This window comes from Solanum stenotomum, chromosome 7, assembly GCF_019186545.1.
Source record: "Solanum stenotomum isolate F172 chromosome 7, ASM1918654v1, whole genome shotgun sequence".
NCBI lineage: Eukaryota > Viridiplantae > Streptophyta > Magnoliopsida > Solanales > Solanaceae > Solanum > Solanum stenotomum.
In genome coordinates, this window is record NC_064288.1 from 12,510,814 (window position 1) to 12,516,991 (window position 6,178).

General features: G+C 29.4%; 1 long non-coding RNA gene across 1 annotated transcript; it reads right to left on the bottom strand.

The window, feature by feature from the left end:
* Positions 1-2,161: 2,161 nt before the first annotated feature.
* LOC125871394 (uncharacterized) lies at positions 2,162-5,852 on the bottom strand. Its single transcript, XR_007447006.1, has 4 exons — positions 5,713-5,852; positions 4,119-4,215; positions 3,805-3,893; positions 2,162-2,322 (listed from the first exon to the last, which is right to left on the bottom strand). It is a non-coding gene; the product is annotated as an uncharacterized LOC125871394 (long non-coding RNA).
* Between the last annotated feature and the right edge of the window lie 326 nt (positions 5,853-6,178).

Here is a 6,178-nt window from a genome sequence, read left to right on the forward strand (position 1 = left end):
AATTCATGAGTTTAGCCCCCTTTTATTATGTATATTCATTGTATACACTCGGCGTATATTAGTATATATCAACCCTCTCCTTGCATTTTTTCTTCCGAAAGCTGCATATTTGCTTCCCTTTCAACTTTGTTGGATCGACAAGGCAAACTCGAACTTAAACCCGAGGATATGCAAAGAGGGAGTCCAAAACGGACTCGAATGGAGTTCAAAATGAATTCGGACGAGGAGGTTCATGCACAAAAGGAGATAAAAGTTAATGACTGATCACGATAAGACTTTACCAACATTAAACAATTTTATTTGGATGTAACAACAATCTTCTCATTTGATAATAAATAAACACGCTCGAATTATTTTTTTAATAATACACATGTATTCTTAGCAAAATAAGTAACTAGTAATTTTAAAGAAAACATGAATACTAACAATTAAAATTAATTTCACTAACATGAAGTGATAAAATACCAATAGTAAGACTAATGACCATTACTGGTGTTGAAGCAAACCTAAACCAACAAGATATGTCCAGGAGATAAAAATTGGCCAAAACAGTGAGGAAAAAAAAATTAAAAATACTATCATTTTACAAGCTACTGCGACGATAAACAACCAATATATATTTTTTTAAAAAGACTTCACTATTCTTGCATTGTATCATACCCAAACTATACTAAATTGCACATAAGCAACAAACAATACTAGATATGAGTATTGAAATGATACTAGTCTACCCACCAAAATGCCGACTTGACTCTAATGAAAGAAAATGAAATATTAAATAATTATGAGAGATATTTAGTGTCATTGGGATTCAAACAAACTTGACAACGTCTTAGATACATAAGCTTAAACCTACAAGCTAAAACAATATCTTATTCAACAGGTTCAAAGTTACTGGAAGAACTCAAGTGCTAAACATGATTATAACACTATTTTTATTTTGATACTCTAAACCAACTATTTACTAATCTTATTGCATAGTGAATTTTAACTCTTAGTGAAGAAAACTAGGACTAGAAATCATCATTAGGACTAAACTAAAAAAAAACAAAGAAAGGAAAAGATAATACCTTCTTCGGGACAACAAACCAGGACGACGAGGAGTTTTCACCACTGTTAGCCGTTTTCGATGAGCTCCACAGTGCAAAAAAAAGCTTCAAATTTTAGGATAAAAACTGAAAGTTGCTCTCTTTTAGATGATGAATCCTTGGGGATTTTTTATGTGCTTTTTTGGGGTTTCCTCTCTCTGCCGCTTACAGTGAAAAGATCAGGGGTATATATAAGAGAGATTCAAATTGAGAAAGTTTGGAAAACGGGTTGAAAAGATGGATAAGGATGAAATTCAAAATTTGAATTCCAAGGCAATAGTGAAGGGGATGGAAAATTCTGAAAAAGGGGAAAAAGGGGAAAAAGGGGATGGGGATGATTGGACGCGATGTTGACTGGCGCCGCTCCTTTTCCGTGATTTGTTGGAATTTTCCGAATTTTCTGGGATTTTTCACTGGATTTCTGAGATTGCGTGTTACGTTGTTCGCTAGAAGAAGAAGAAGAAAACATACCGGGGTAGCATATGTACTGTTGTACATATTGCTGTTGTACGTTGTGTATGTATTGGTGGATATGGGCTGGGTCTTTTGGAATTGAGAATAGGCTGATGTGTTTGGATGAAGAGTTCTTAGTGGGCTGGGAATATGATGGGCTGGTAATGGGTTTGAGGAATTATTTGGTGTTGGAAATTGTAATTGGGCCTTTAGGAAGTTGCCCAAATTTTCTTAAAAGATGGGGTAAACAATTGACTAAAAATTGTTATTTAAATAAAATGAGTTAATATAAATTAATGAATGAACTTCTTAATCTTAACAAAATAAAACAATTAATTTACTTGTAAACAAATTTACTCAAAAATATAAACATAACTTAAACTTAATCAAGCAAAAATCTTTTTTGAGATGATTTTCGAATGTTCTTAAAACATACTAATTATATACATAATTATATAAAACACATATATTATTTAAAAATTATAAAAATAATACAACTATTTAAAATAACTTGTAATTGTTTTAATCTTATAAAACTAATTATTTTAAATTGTTTGAGATTGAAGAAGCTCGATGATTAATCTATAATGTGGAGGTCCAAAATTGGGTGTCAACAAATGTAACAACTTAAGAAAATGAAATTGTATAAACTAAATAACTAATGTCATTATATAATCAACCCTATAAAAAAAAAACATAAATAGTCATCTTCAAATAATTTTCGCGACTCTTCATCATATTGATATCTTCCGAATGCTAAATTTCAAATAGGATATATAACCTGAAATAATAATATAAATGTGTCAATAGATGAATATAAAGTAAAAATACATCACAAGTCTACACAATTAAATAATTTTTCATTTCCTAGATTTACACAAATCTAAATTCTTCAAATACTTCTAACGAAAATGAACTGATAAACCAATATTATTAGCATCATCTCAAATGCAATCACATCGAAGGTAGATGAACTTAGTATGTTCTCAAATAACTCAAATTGGAAAGAGAATCATGCATCAATCATCTCATACAAAATGAAAGTTCTTATTAACTTATTCTTGAAAAGAATAACAAAACTACATATGTAATTGTACAAATCAAGGACGAAAGTGTGAATATTCATAAACATATATTTTTAAAGGTGATGCAGCATAACCTGATGGCAGTTTAAAGAAACAAGCTAAGACATTCAATGCGAACAAAGTATTGATTGACCCATAAAAAAAATACAGAAATAGAGATCAAATCTGAAGAAGGTGAAATGATTTAATTGCAATAGAGATAAAAACTACCCAATTAAAAGCTCTCTTACCCAGTAAGAGATGTTAATCTTAATTATGGAGATTAAGATGAAGGTAGTTGGTCAAGCACTCTTGCTTGTTATGAATAACATGCTAATTAATGTCACTATACTTAGAGGCAAATAGAGAATTATATGCAACACAAGAAAGCACAACTATTAATAAACAAGAATTACATGGAAACTTAAAACAAAATTATTCCCAGAAAGCTCAAATACATTAAAGTTTAAGCAAATAAACATATCCAGGTAAGAAGGTAACTAGTGTATGGTTAGTCTTTGACATATTTTTGTAAAACAGCAAGCAACTATCATTAACTGGTATAGTAAATTGAACTTGGAGTCATCTTAATCAGTTAAATATACTCAACTTATGCATGTTTGACCTATTAATATCTAGGCAACAAGTATCTTCTACGATACCCAAAGTTGTCACCAATTAACACTACTGAAGCAATCTTTAAGTCATAAAATTGCTATATAATATTATTTCAATTATTACATTTACTTATGAATAAAATTGAATTAGCAAATAGAAGAATTAAAGAACAAGCTGGAAGTTTAGGAGTTCATTTTTTCAGTCAAACATCTCAAAGAAGAAAATAATGCAATAAGTTGTAATGAAAAATTCAGTCATACTTAATTTATACTTTTCCTCAGTTGTGGTCATTATATTTTTTCACTGTGTTATTTTTGTTAATTTCTTTTGTAGATTTTTCCATGACTACCAAGTAGACAGGGACTCACTATTTCATAGAGATTATCTTTTTCCTAATTGTCTTTAGTTGTTTCAAACGTACACTATCATGAATGAGGGTCTTAAATATCATAGAATCATCATTATTCACTGGCAATGAACTGAAGTACACTAAGAATAAAGAGGTCCAGGCGTGTATGAGTGTTAAAAAATAAAACCATACAATAGGTAAAAGAGCGCCAAAGGATAAATATGAGTAGTACCGTGTGAAGATTGAGTATTTTCAGCAATACTAGGTATTAATTATTGATGTTTGTGGTACTTGATCTTGTCCAATATCGACATCAAGCACCTGATAAACATTAACAGTGCAACACATTAGTTATTAGTTAATACTATTTTATCGGATGGAAAAGTTTAACACACTGTCACTAAATAACTTCGTTTGAAAATTCGATCTCAAATCTGGTCAAGGATCTGAAAAAGGTCAAATGCGCTTATGCAAGGATTATATCCTACCTTAAAATATGGTTTTCATACACTAGAAACCAATATCGATGCCCAGGAAGTTACTTACATGCTTAAAACTGCAGATTCTAACATTCACCACTTTTGTTGATGATTATAGGTACCTCTGTATGCAGGTGCATAGCTCCATAGTGGGTTATATATATCTACAAAGAGAAAAATGTCCTTGCAGACAGGCTAGTAAATATGAAAACAACTAGAACTGCAACATCATGTTAAGAACTTCTTTGGGATATTTCAATAACTTTAACTTCTTCTGATTGGGAAGGTGAATCATTCATCTGCATGGTTTCAAGAAAAATAGTTCAAGCTCCAACTGATTTGTTTAATATAAATAGTGATGTAGACTCAAACAACACATTTGCTATCAATAATATGGTGGCAGAGCAATAACAAACTCTTGTATGGACTGTTTTGTTATCTTATAATGTGATATCTTTAACTATAAAAAAGGTCACATTTTTCACAAAGCTAAATATTTTAATTTCAAAAAGTAAGAAAGTCACTAGACTAACTATTTAATAAATCACCACTACAAGTAGTCTTAAAAGGCAACAAAAACAGATATTGACCTTTTCAAACAATCATCCATTGAACAACACAAAGTGCCTAAATGCATCTACAACAATCTGTTACAACACAATATTTAAATATCATATATTTTGATTTACACATTGATATGCCTTAGTCATTACAACATAAAAATAATACATTCTAATTTATAAAAACTTACGAAAATAATTAAAAGTTTATAACATGAAGCCACTGAAATAAAATGAATATTAACACTATGACTAGGTTATTCTAAGAGTAAAAAAGAAAAATAAAATGATAAAAAAAAAAAAACTCCAACCACTATTTGGGGATTAACTCAATATAGAAGACTCTAAAATATCTATATCGATCTACTCTTTGAGCTTACTTCGACAATGTCTTATATACTGGTTGATCTTATTAAATTTCTATATCGATTTTTGTCTTAACCCCTTTTAGCTTAAGGTTATCATTTGTTAAGTCACCAAAACATAAAAGTGTGAATATTACATTTGTGTTTTTTTATTATAAAACATCTCTGTATTATTTTAACAACTTATAGGGTAAGCAAATAGTTATGATCCATTCTTCCAATAAACTTCCTATTTTCCTTCTCATTATCTTCAATTTTAACCTTCAAATTTGTCAAAAGCACTCTCTTTAATTCTCAGTGTAAATCTATTCTTTAAAGTCATAGTAATGATAATAAGATTATTGTTGATTCTTTTTTACAAATTTCCATTTAATATTTATTATTAAAAAAATATTGATGATGAATAACATCACATTATAGCAGCTTTATTTATCTTAGAGATGTACAATTCTCTTCCAGATTTACTTATCGAGTTGGAGATGATATCTCTTCTGTTCAAAGAACTTATATCTCTATGTAACATTTTATCAAACACCAAATAGCCATCATAAATTTGTACTCCAAAAACTAACACACAAGTAGTCAAATATAAATAAATGAATAATAATAACAATAGATCACAAGCAATACAATAAAAAATGATTTGGAATTCAACATAACTTCATACGATGACAAATAGAGTACAAACTATATCCTTGTATGCATTAGAAAGAAATAAAAGAAAAACCTTACATACTCCAAGATGACGGTTGATGAAGAGACGAGTGTTGGCTGAAGAAGTAATTTTGTTTTTCATTGGATTGATTGAAGTCTTTCTAGGTTGAATAGAAAGGCACAAGAAAGTAAATGCTAAATAAAAGTATCAGATGTGACTTGTGGGGCTGGATGAGCTAAAAAAGATAGGGAAACTAAGGGCCCGTTTGGCCATGCGATATGATATCATGATATGGAATCATGATATGGTATTATGATATGGAATCATGAGATGAAATTGAAGGTTTGTTTAGACATGCGATATGAAATTTTTGTGTTGTATATTTTCTTATAAACAAAAAAATCTCATAAGTTGTAAAACTATTAAAATAGCCTCAATTTTTTATTCAATCTTACCAAATAAATAAAAAATTATAAAATTGCATAATAAATTATTACAAAGTTATTTGTTCTCCACTTAAGTAATTGTTTTATCTAACTTTAATTTA